The sequence below is a fragment of the Furipterus horrens genome, unplaced genomic scaffold, assembly GCF_987537825.1.
Source record: "Furipterus horrens unplaced genomic scaffold, mFurHor1.1.pri manual_scaffold_10, whole genome shotgun sequence".
In the NCBI taxonomy this organism is placed as follows: Eukaryota; Metazoa; Chordata; class Mammalia; order Chiroptera; family Furipteridae; genus Furipterus; species Furipterus horrens.
Window position 1 is genome coordinate 35,753,813 of NW_028327180.1, and position 13,095 is coordinate 35,766,907.

Here is a 13,095-nt window from a genome sequence, read left to right on the forward strand (position 1 = left end):
AAAAGCAATAATTTCAACTGTGAAAATCCTCTTTTTCAATTCCTAGCCAACAATTTTTTGTATAAGTGAAAACCATCTGTATTATTAATTTCCCATTCTATATTTTTGTCACATTGAATAAAAAGGCGGGGGAAGATATATATAATGGTCATAGGAATAATTGAGGTGAAATATCTTCTACATACAAAAAGAAAGTCTTTCTGCCAAGCCTATTAATCTTAGCAATGATTTACAAAATTAGGAATCTTTTTTTCTCTTTCACTAAAACCACATATCAGGGCAGTGAGTACTGCACTAGACTCAAGCTGTTTGAGTTAATGGCCTTAATGCTGGCAAAAAGCCCAGAGAAGTACAAATGACTTGCTAAGGGGGTTGTTGATGTGAGGGGATAGAAGCTAATATTTAGAGGCACCGCAGCCAAGCTCTGCTATATACCCCATACATATGAAATGCTTCCATCAGCTCTATGGAGTGTGTCTTATTATCTCCATTTTACAGATGAAGAAACTGAAGTTCAAAGGTACACAGCTCTGTTCAAAGGTATACAGGCTCATAAAATCCAACTTAGGAGTTAAAATTGAGTCCATCTGACTTCAAAATCCTTGCTCTGTATTTCACTTTATCACACTGCTTTGACATTTCAGCATTAGATATCAGATTTCTCTCCTTTTCAACCTCTCTAATGTCCTAGAACCCAATAATTCTTCATGATGCACCCTTCCTCAACTTTCTCACTTCTTTGGGGAGGTGAGGGAAGACTTTTTTTTTGCCATTAAATTTAATTTCCTTCTTTCCAAAGAAGTTCATAGCTCTTTCTTGAAAAGTAAAAATCATAAAATTTCCATAATTTGTGGCTAACTCCTTTAGGTACATTCCTTTATTAACTGTCAATAAAAACTGACTTAATGTTAATGTTAACTATTAAGAAAGTTAAGAACCACAGAACTGGAAGACTAATTCTGAAGTCTTTCACTGTAGACATTCAAACTCTTTTATACTGTTTATTACTGTATTCTTAAGGTTTTGTATAGGATTACAGAGACAATAACACTAAAGGTAAACAACTAGTCCAAAGTTACTGTAACATGAATCATAAGACAGAAGAAGGGCTCATATTTTATCAAAAATTCTAAGAAAAAATACTAAGTAATTTGACTTCTCTGAGACAATGGAATCAGAAAGGCCAATGCCTCTCAACAGGCAGGTACCAAGGCCTGCAGTAACGAAGGACATAATGCCATGCGATAAATGTAAGTCACCTTCTTTGAACATCAATTATTGTATTTGGAATAAAACATTATTTTTAAAATCAGGACAAACATATATTATGGAGAAAGCAAAATGCATGAAGTTCGATTAAAAAAACAAAAAGCAGAGACCTTGGAGTATATTTAATTAAGTAAATGAGAACATCTTAGAATCAGACACCCTGCCCTGACTAGTGTGGATCAGATGGTTGGGTGTAGTCCTGCAAAACAAAAGGTCACCAGTTCCATTCTCAGTTGGCGCACGTGCCTGGACTGCAGGTTCGGTCCTGGATGGGGTGCATATGAGAGGCAACAGATAGATGATTCACTCCCTGTCTTTTCCCTCCCTTCCCCTTCTCTAAAAATAAATATTTTTTAAAAAATCAGACATTCCAAAAATCATATCACAAATCTTCCTATTAACTGATATTTTTATAAGGCCTGCAGTATTTTTTAAAAGATGTCATTAAGACAGCAAGCTCAGCAGCACAACAGTACCTTGCACCACGGGGAAGAAACTAGAGGGAAGGCAATCACACACATGGGAGTTTGTCTGGAGGAAACAGAAAATCCACTAGCTAATTTTTCTATCGCACAGCTTGTCAAAGGCCCAACCAAGACACACAGAGGAAGCTGTTGCACGGATGATAAGATCTCTTCATAAGTAGGCAGAATACAGTACAGAGAGGCAAATCTTAATCTCAAAGCAATTTAACTCCATTTCAAAAATGACATTCTTCTGGGGAAAGAAATATTATCTGTTGCAGAAGTAGAAATGGAGAAATAAAAAATAATTCACGTTTTAAAAAGCCAACATTTTATTTATAAAAGTCTTTAACCACTATTTTCAGAACTGTGTTTTTATATGAAAAGCAGTAAGAAAAAATTCTTATCAAATTTGAATGTCAAAAACAATGGACTGTTTTCCTAAAGAAGAAAGTATAAGGTTAGCTTTCCTATAAGATCACTGTATTTTTATTAGAATTTTTTGTTAATGTTATATATGGTCCCACATATCACTGAATTTGCCACTTCATTTAACAGAGATGTAGCAATATCAATAAAATGTTCGTTAGTATGCAAATAGCTGCATACAGGTTTTCGACTTACCCAACTAAAATATTGGGACTGACATTTTATGGCCTGCTATAATCCTCCGTATCATTTAGACAGTCATCCAATAGTATGACTAGCCTAGTTCAACTCCCTTACCTTCAGGGGCCACAGACTTAAGTTTTAAGTTCTTGGTCATCTAGGAAATGTGTCAAACATTTTTCAACCCTGACTATAGGCTTCTAAGAAAACAAAGTAAGGACTTATACAAGTTCCCATTTTACTCCTCTTTTGGGGGGCAGTACAGGGTCTTAAAAGCCTCTACCCACCAGTGTGGAACTGTTTTCTATATGCCACAGGAGGGGCACCAACTATAAAAGATGTTGATGTTCTCTGTAAAACATTATTTAAGCCAATAATATACGATGACAGTATATTTTACAAGTTGGGTGAGGGTGGAAATTTAAGATCAAACAAAAATCAAATGCTCCCTAATCTTCAAAACACAGCTCAAATACATTTCTCCTTCCCTGACACATTCCCAACACCTCGCAGTAACAACTCTGTGCTCCCACTCCCAAAGCATTTTACCCGTACTATAAATCCAGTTTGCTTTGTTATTTGTGGATATGGCTGTCTCTCCATTTTGACAGGAAGCTCCTGGAAGGTAGTATAAGCTCAAATACATTTCAAAGTAACTTCTTAAGGACTTCAGCACTAAAAGCACTCCTTCAATTAAAAAAAAAAGTATGAAGAATGAATACATGAATTCGGCATAACTGAAGATAAAGGAGGTCTCTCTTCACTCCCAGAGCAGCCTCTATATAACTGTGCTGTTTACTATTCATCTTACAAACAACCAACCCTAGAAGGTACCTAGCACTAGGTCAGGTAGTCTACGGGAAGTAAAAATAAAAATAGCTCTTGTCCCAGACGGGCTTAACAATCTAGCTGCAAAGATAAGACATGCAGATAAAACCGAGGACCACTTAAGAACAAAGCTAGAAGTGGCAGAAATACAAATAGACATGGTTATTTTTTGGAAAGCAAACATCTATTCTGGAAAGGAAGAGAGCGGCCTCTGAAAGGGATTTTACTGGCTGCTTGTTCTAAGGGGCAGTGAAAGATTATAGTAGATCAAATGTTAGTCTCTTTATAATTTTACGGAAACCGATTTTTGACTCACTCCAAGAAGGCCGTGACATTAGAGGACACTTCTCATTGCTGTCACTATGCTGTAGTCCTCTTTAAAAACCTCTCTCATTACAGAAGTTGGATGTGCCTTAGTCTGGTCCTGTGTGAAACCTCACTAGCTCCAGGCCCAAATTTCTGAAAGGTTTATAGAAAGTTTCCTACCTGGACATCTATCTACTTCAAACGCAATCTGCTCAAACCAAATTGCAAAGTAAATGATAATGGGAAATGTTATTTATCATTATTAAACTAAATAAATAAAAATTTAGAGTAAATAATGATAAAATTAAAGTAAATAATAGGTGAAATATTAATTTTCATTAGTCACAATGTACAAACATTTCTACATCCACAGTCCCAAAAGGAGTAAGCAGGTTCTATAAACGTCTTTGGAGAGCCAAAGATTTGAACTGGTAAATAACATCTGGGTTATTGGTGCAGTGCCTAAGAAGTAGCACCACAGAACACAGATTTTTTCCCCCCATAATCATGTCATTTTGTCTGGAAAATATCTCAATAAAATTCTATGTTCTAGACAACATTGTGCTAGTGATATCTTAGACTTAAGAATGACTGAGCTAAGTGTTCAGTGTGTTTGAGGATGAAAAAATAACTATCCCCCACCTCTTTTTTGAGATGGTGGTCAAGTTTGTTTCCTAGATATTGGTAGTTATGCCAAGAGGGTCTATAAAATAATAGTATTCTGCCCAATACAAACAGTGGAAATAGAAAGGAATATAATTTTTGTTTTTGAGTGAGTACTAACCATGAAAAATAGAATTAATGACACTGTAGCTTAGACACTAGTCAGGGGCCCTTGCTCCTTCTTTCATGTTATTTGACAAAGTTTAACATATATGAAAAACAACCCATAACATTTTGAGTTTTGATTCTTTCAATTGCACACAAGAATGCTACACACTACTAACAGAAAGAAAAAAAATCAGTTATTTTACATTCTTTTAATATATTTACATTCAAATATAAGGGACATATACATAAATAAATTATGGAAATTTTTCATTGTCAGAAAGTGACTACTAGTTGAAAACTAACTTGAAAACACACATTTTAGATAAAAATTCTTATTCCAATACGTATCTTCAAATCATAGAATGCCAGAGAAAGAAGTAATTTTAGAGGCTTTCTAGTTCCATTTCCCTGCTTTCATAAATAAGTGGCTTAAACTAGTGCATAATGTAAGTTAATAACGAAGTGTGGAACCTAAGTCTCCTGATTCTGAATGCCCAGCCCTTCCCACTGCATTCATTTCACAACATGTACTAAATGCCATCTACCTTAAGGCACTGGACTAGATGTAAGGGCTCTCTCTCGAGACACTTCCTTAAAGGATATAAAAAATGCATTATACAAAATTCTCTAAAACTATTATTCTTGGCTATTGAAAACCAAAGGTAGAAAGTGATTAAACTGGAAGTTGAAAATGTAATTGTATCAATAGTGATAGTAAATGTTAACAATTAAAAGGCAGACACTGTAAAAATAGATTTAAAAAAAAAAAACCCGTCTACTATATATTTCTGTCTGCAAGAAACCACTCTCAGCACAGAAGATACAGGTAGAAGAATATGGATGGAAAAAGATAATACACAGGAAAAATGGTAAGCATATGTGTGCTGTAACGGCTAACTTAACATCAAATAAAAGAAACTTCAGGGATAAAGGACACTTCATAATGATAAAAAGGTAATTTGGTTATATAAAACTCATATATCAGGAAAACATAGCAATTGTAAGTGTATATGTACTTAATAACAGATCTTCAAAAAAATGGTCATAATATAACTGAAGAAGTGGATAATTCTTCAACCCTAGCTGGATATTTAATATCCCTCTCTTAGCAACTGATAGAATAGACAGAAAAAACAAAAAACAAAAAACCCAAAGACAATCTGAACATTATGGTCAATCACCTTGATTTAATTGATACTTATAGAACATTTCATCCAAGAGCTGCAGAATATACATTCTTGAAAATATACATATAGTATGTTTACCGAGATACCATATATTTCGCAAAATAAATCTTAATTTAAAAAATTAAAAAAAAAAAAAACTGAAGACATACGGAATAGACCGACCCTCTTTGACCAAAATGAAATTAAATTAGAAATCAGTAACAATAAGATATCAAGAAAAAACTCCATGTACTTTTGGAAATGAAACAATCCATTTCTATATACTCTGTGGGTCAAAATATAAAGAATTTTAGAAAACATTTTGAATTGAATAATAATTAAAATACAACATATCAAAATGTGTGGGATTCAACTATAACAGGAAAATTTACAGCTTTAAATACTTACATTAGGCATGAAAAAATGTCTATAATGCTTGCCAACCTTCAATATCTTACTTAAGTCAAAAAAGAACAAAGTAAACCCAAGGAAAGTAGAAGATAAAAATAAAAGCAAAAAACAATAAACTAGAGGAAATAAACAAAAGTAAAAATTATTTCTCTAAAAATAACAACAAAAGTGAAAAACCTCTAATCAGGACAAAAAGAGAGACTATGGATTATTAATATCAGGATTATAAGAGGGCTGATCACTACCATCCTACAGACATTCAAAGTATAATAAAGAATATTGTGAACAACTTAATACCAAAAAGTTTAACAACTTGAATGAAACAAATTTCTCGAAAAATATAACATTCCAAAATGGACACATATGAAAACAGAAAATCTGAGTATCCTTGAATCTATTAGAGGCATTAATCCTGTAAGCCCTCCCATAAAAAAACACCAGCTTTGGATAGTTTTACTGGTGAGTTCTTGCAGACATTCATGGAAGAAATGATATTTATCTCACATGAACTCTTTCAGAAAATAGAGAGAACACTTCCCAAGTTGTTTTATGGGACTGGCATAACACCAATACCAAAGCCTGACAAGGAAATGATAAACACTGATATTACAGACCACCATTCCTCATGAACATAGACATAGAATATTAATTAGCAAACTGAACTCAGTGACATGTGAAAAGTATAATATAGTGTGACCAAATTCAGTTTATCCTAGGAGTACAAGGTTAGTTTAACATTAAAAAAATCAACCAGCCCTGGAGGCTGTGGCTCAGTGGATTGAGCATCGGCCTGCAAGCCAAGTGTCGCTGGTTTGATTCCCAGTCAGGGCACATGACTAGGCTGCGCATTGGGTCCCCAGTTAGGGGCACAAGTGAGAGGCACACACAGTGATGTTTCTCTCCCTCTCTTTCTCCTTTCCCCTCTCTCTAAAAATAAAATAAACAAACAAACAAAAAAGAAACTCTTAAAAAAGAAAAAACCCAAAGTAATCTACATTACCAGGCTTTATAAAGGAGGAAAATCATGTGGGTATTTAAATAGATGCAGAGAAATCATGTGATCATTAAATAGATGATGCAGCAAAATCATCAGACAAATGAGTTAATGATAAAACCTATCTTTAATAAACACATCTACAAAAAGACCCATAAGTAACACTGCACTTAATACTAAAATATTAGAAGTTTTTCCTGTATTACTGGGAAAAGACAAAGAGGCCCATTTTTGCTACTTCTGTTTAACACTGTACTGAATGTTGTAGCCACTGCAATAAGGCAAGGAAAAAAAAAAGCAGACAAATCCAAAAGAAAAATTTAAAAATACACTGTATTTGCAGATTACATAATTGTTTATAAAGAAAACCCTAGCAGATTTAAAAAAACAACTTTTAGAAGTAGTGAGTTTCATAAAGTCATATGAGTTTAACACATAAAAATCAACTGTACATCTATATACAGTTAGCCCTCTGTATCCACAGGTTCCATATTTGCACATTCAACCAGTCATGGATGAAAAATATTTGAAAAAAAATGTTACATTGCCGCTGACATGTACTATGTAGTTAGGGTCTATGATGGTTGCTGGGTGCATCTGTACAGAACATGCACAGGCTTTTTTCTTGTCATTATGCCCTAAACAATACAGTATAACAACTGTTTATATAGCATTTACACTGTATTAGGCATTCTAAGGATACAGGAAAGATAACAAAGTATATGGGAAAATTTGCATAGGTCATATGCAAATACAGTATTTCCTCACTTATCGCAGGTATTACGTTCTAGACCCCTGCCCCATGACAGGTGAAAATTCACAATGTAGGAACCTTACATTTATTTTAGTATTTATATATATTTTAAGGCTTTATAAACCCTTCCCACACACTTATAAACTGTTCCCAGTCTCTTATTAACCTTTCCCACTCCCTTATTACCTTCTCCACACTTTATTTATAAACACTACTTATGTTCTTAAACATATTCTACACTCTTAAACCTACATAACTTTAACAACATACGTATACAGTACCGCAAAATCCTGCGACGTAGTGAAAAATCCGCAATAAATAATTAAATATAATATTTTTAAAATCCCAGACTTCCAGACAAGATGGAAGCATAGACAGACATGCTGCATCTCCCTTCACAACTAAGAAAGAATACAACTATCTCAAAACTAGAAACAACCAGAAGTTCCAGAAAATCAAATGGCCTGGAAGTCCAGCAACAAAGATATAAAGAAGAAATACTCATCCAGACAGGTAGGAGGGGCAGAGCCGGGGTGGAGAGGATGTGGTGTGGTGGCAGCAGCGGCGGCAGTGGCAGGTCGGCAGAAAGCGCAGTCAAATATTTTAAAAAGTCAGGAGGGACACTTGGGGAGCATTCCCAGCTCCTGACCAGACCATGCAGCTCACGGTCCCGCACCGGGGAAAATTAAGCCTCATTGCTCCTGACTATGCAGACCAGTAGGGGCTGGGGTGGAGGCAGAAACTGCCGGTCTCAGCAGAGTCTGCTTGTTTAAAGAGCCCCCACAGACCCAGAACATCCGCAGACCCACCCACTCTGGGAACGATGGCCAGGGAAGCAGCTAGAGGGGCGTGAGTCCCATACAAAGTGGGAGAAGCGCCTGGAAAAGGGGCGAGTGTTGGGCAGGCAGCATCGTTCCTTCTTGGACTCCTCCCCCACATACAAAGCCTCAACGTGGTGAAAACTGGTCACCCTGTACTGACGAAACCCTAAGGCTCCACTCCTTACAAGTAACAGCAGCAACAGCTCTACCTGGGACACAGAAGCAAACAAACACAGGAGCCTGTCAGAATGAGGAGACAAGAGAAGTATGGCCAAAAGGAGAAATGGATCAAGGTCCTAGTGGGAGAACTAGGTGATGAGGAGATAGCCAACCTAACAGATGCAGAATTCAAAACACTGGTGATAAAGATGCTCACAGGCTTTACAGATATGCTTGAGTATGGCAGACGCATAAGGGAAGAAGTGAAGGCTATGCTAAGTGAAACGAAGGAAAACCCACACAAAACCAATGGTGAAGGAAAGGAAATCAGGGTTCAAATCAATGATTTGGAACATAAGGAAGAAAAAAACAGTCAACCAGTGCAGAATGAGGAAGCAAGAATTGAAAAAAATGAGGAAAACTTCCCAAATTTTGAGAAGGAGATGGACATACAGGTCCGGAAAGCATGGAGGGTCCTGGGCGAGCTGGACCCAGAGGGGACCACACCAGGACACATCATGATTGAGATGCCAAAGGTGAAAGATAGAGAAAGTCCTGGGGGCAGCAAGAGAGAGGCAGAAAGTTGCCTACAGGCAGGAGCCTATAGGACTATCAGCTGATTTCTCAGAGGACACTTTGCAGGCAGGCAGGGAGTGGCAAGCAGTATTCAATGTGATGAAAGGCAACCTGCAATCAGAATTACTCTATCCAGCAAAGCTATCATTTAGAATGGAAGGGCAGATAAAGTGCTTCCCAGACAAGGTAAAGCTAAAGGAGCTCATCATCACCAACCCATTATTATATGAAATGTCAAAGGGACTTAAGAAAAAGAAGATCAAAACTATGAACACTAAAATGACAACAAACTCACAACTATCAACAACTAAATCTAAAAAATAAAAACAAATCCAACTAAGCAAACCAGAATAGGAACAGAATCATAGGTATGGGGATCATTTGGAGGGTTATCAGCTGGGAAGGGGTAGGGGGAGAAATGGGGATATGGTGCAGGGATTAAGAAGCATAATCGGTGGGTACAAAATAGACAGGGGGGCCCTGGCTGCTGTGGCTCAGTGGATTGAGCATCAGCCTGCGAGCCAAGTGTCGCTGGTTCGATTCCCAGTCAGGGCACATGACTAGGTTGCACGTCAGGTTCCCAGTTGGGGGTGCGAGTGAGAGGCAATCACACAGTGATGTTTCTCTCCCTCTTTCTCCTTTCCCCTCTCTCTAAAAACAAACAAACAAATAACTAAATTATTAAAAAAAATAGACAGGGGGATGTTAAGAATAATATAGGAAAGGGTGAAGCCAAAGATCTTGTATGCACAACCCATGGACATGAACTAAGGGGGATGGGATTGCTGGAGGGAAGGGGGGATACTGGGTGGAGGGGAGCAAAGGGGGAAAAAAATGGAACTACTATTAACAACATAATAAAATATACTTAAAAAAAATTTTTTTAAATCCCCTGATACAGTGAGGCCGCGATAAGTGAACCGCGATATAGAGAGGGGCTACTGTACCATGACATTTTATATAAGAGATTGAGTATCAGTAGCTTTTGGTATCTGCAGGGGGGCCCTGCAACAAATCCCTCATGGACATTGAGGAACAGCTATATTAGCTGCAAACAATCTGAAAACAAAATCGCTTCTATAGCATTAACAAACATTTAAAAATAAATTTAACAAAAGGTTTACAATATCTCTACACTGACTATTGCTAAGAGAAATTAAATGAAACCTAAGTAAATGAGGAGATAGATTATGTTCATGGATTGGAAGACTCAATACTATTAAACTGTCAATTTTCTCCAAAGCGTTCCAAAGTTTTGTTTTTGTTTTTTTTTTTGTGGTAAGTTTTAGAACATTTTTTTTAATTACTGATTTTAGAGAGAGAAAGGGGGCGGGAGAGAGAGAGAAAGAGACACAGAGAGAGGGAAACTGATTTATTTTTCCAATTATTTATGCATTCGTTGGTTGATTCTTGCATGTGCCCTGAGCAGGGATGCAAACTGCAACCTTGGCGTATTGGGACAACACTCTGATCAACTGAGCTACCCGGTCAGGGCAGGTATTCTAAAGTTTTAACACAATTCCAGTCTCATCACTTTTTAACAGAACTGACAAGCTAATTCCAAACTTTATACAGAAACACAAAGAACCTAGCATATCCAAAGCAATCTTGAAAAACAATGACAGAATACAGTTACACTATTTGACTTTAAGATACACTATGAAGCTACAGTAATCAAGACAGCATGGTACTGTTATAAGGACTGAAAAACAGGCCAGCAGAACAGAGAGGATAGTTTCACATTTATACAATCAATTTTTGACAAAGGTGCCAATACAATATGAGAAAAGTTTTTAAACAAGTGATGTTGAAACAATTAGATATCTATATGGGAAAGAAAAGAAACATGGACTCCTACCTCAAAAGTACACATAAAAAAGAATTCAAGATGAATCATAAGCCTAACTATGAAAGCTAAATATAAAAACTAGAACTGCAAGAAAACACAGGAGTAGGCAATACAGAAAGCAGTAACTGTCAAAGAAAAAACTACTAAATTAGATTTCATCAAAATAAAAAAGTTTAGCCCTGGACAGAGTGGCTCAGTTGGTTGGAGCATCGTCCTGTGGACTTAAATGGTTGCAGGTCCAATTCCTGGTGAGGGCATGTACCCAGGTTGTGGGTTCAATCCCCGGTAGGGGCATATACAAGGCAACTAATCGCTGTTTCTCTCTCACACCTCTCTCCTCCTCTCTCTAAAAGCAATAAAAAAATGTCCTCGGGTGAGGATTAAAAAAAGTTTATGCTCAAAGATTATCATTAACATAATGAATAGTCAAGCCACAGACTGGGCTTTCCTATTCACAAAATGGAGAGCTAACAAAGGACTGCTGTTCAAGACTTACTCATATATAACAGCCAAATAAAAACAGGAAAATTTTAAGACACTTAACAAAGAAAATGAACAGAAAGCATGAGCATATAATAAAGTTCTTAATAGCATTACCAGAAAAATGCAAATTTAAATCACAGTGAGACACCCCCGCACATCTGCCAGAATGGCTAAGACTACAACAGCATTTGTTGGTGAGGATGCGGCTCAACTGAATGCTCACATGTCACTGGGAGGACAAATGGTACAACCACTTTGGAAAAAATGTCTGGCAGTTTCTTATGAAACTGAACATATGTTGTAGCAATTCCACTTCTAGTTATTACCCAAGAGAAATACACACATATATTCACAAAAAGACTTACAAATATGTTCACTGAAATTTTATTTATAATAGCCACAAGCTGGAAACAGCCCAGGTGCCCATCAACAGAATGAATAAACAAACTGTGCCCTATGCATACAATGGAATACTACTGGGCACTCAAAAGGTAACATCTAATGAAATACCCAACAATGTTGATGAATCTTAACATACTCTGCTCAGTGAACAAAGCCTTACACATAAGATACAGGTGTACCTCCTTGTACTGCACTTCACTATATTGTGCTTCACAGACCCTGTGTTTTTTGGCAAATTGAAGGTTTGTGGCAACCCTGCTTTGAGCAAGACTATTGGCAACATTTTTCCAACAGACTCAGATAATGGTTAGCATTTTTCAGCAATAAAGTATTTTTAAATTAAGGTATGCACATTTTTTTAGATGTAATGCTATTGCAGACCTAACAGAGTATAGTATACTGCAAACATAACTTTTATATGCACTGGGAAACCAAAAAATCCTTGTGACTTGCCTTACTGCGGTATTACTCACTTTATTCAGCCCTGGCTGGTTTGGCTCAGTGGATTGAGCGTCAGCCTGCGAGCTAAGTGTCGCTGGTTCGATCTTCCAGTCAGGGCACATCAGAGAAGGAAAACTCTGACTCCAAAAAACCTCCGCTGCCTTGCGGCATACCTCTTCAGGGGAAAGGCTAAGGGAGTAAACCCCGACAGAAAATCCGGAGCCGGAGTCCCTAAGGCGGTTTGACGTTGTAGTCAACACCGGCAACTCCTGCGGCGCACCTGAAGCCAAGCTGTATTGACTCCGTCTTTCCCTTGGACCCTTCAGCTGCGAAGAGAGGGGGGGTCTGCTGCATGGGCAACAGCAGACCCTCCATATCACCCTGCCCAGGCTCTGTAGCTTCAGCTTCACTGGAGAGGACACCCCAGCGTCATCGCAAGATGTCGATTCAACACGGGAGGAGACAGATACCGTGTCACTCCCGAGTCGGACTGCACAACCATTCTCGGCGGTGCAGATAGACTCTTAAGAAGCTACACCATCGTCTCTCAAGACGGACGGCTGCTGACGACGACGACTCACTTTATTGTCGTGGTCTGGAACCAAATCCGCAATATCTCTGAGGTATGCCTGTAAATGCTGTATGGTTCCATTTATATAAAGTTCTAGAATAGGCAAAACCAATCTACAGAAGGGGAAAACTGAGAACAATGGCTACCTCTGGGAGGTACAGATGAGAATTTACTAGGAAGGGGCACAAGGAAACTTTCTGGGATGATGGCAATGGTCTCTA

At 37.5% G+C, this 13,095-nt stretch overlaps 1 protein-coding gene across 1 annotated transcript in view; it reads right to left on the minus strand.

Moving 5' to 3' along the window:
• The window catches only part of ELP3 (elongator acetyltransferase complex subunit 3), a 91,742-nt gene that overhangs the window by 52,231 nt on the left and 26,416 nt on the right, over positions 1 to 13,095 (minus strand). The gene's annotated exons all lie outside the window — the stretch shown is intronic.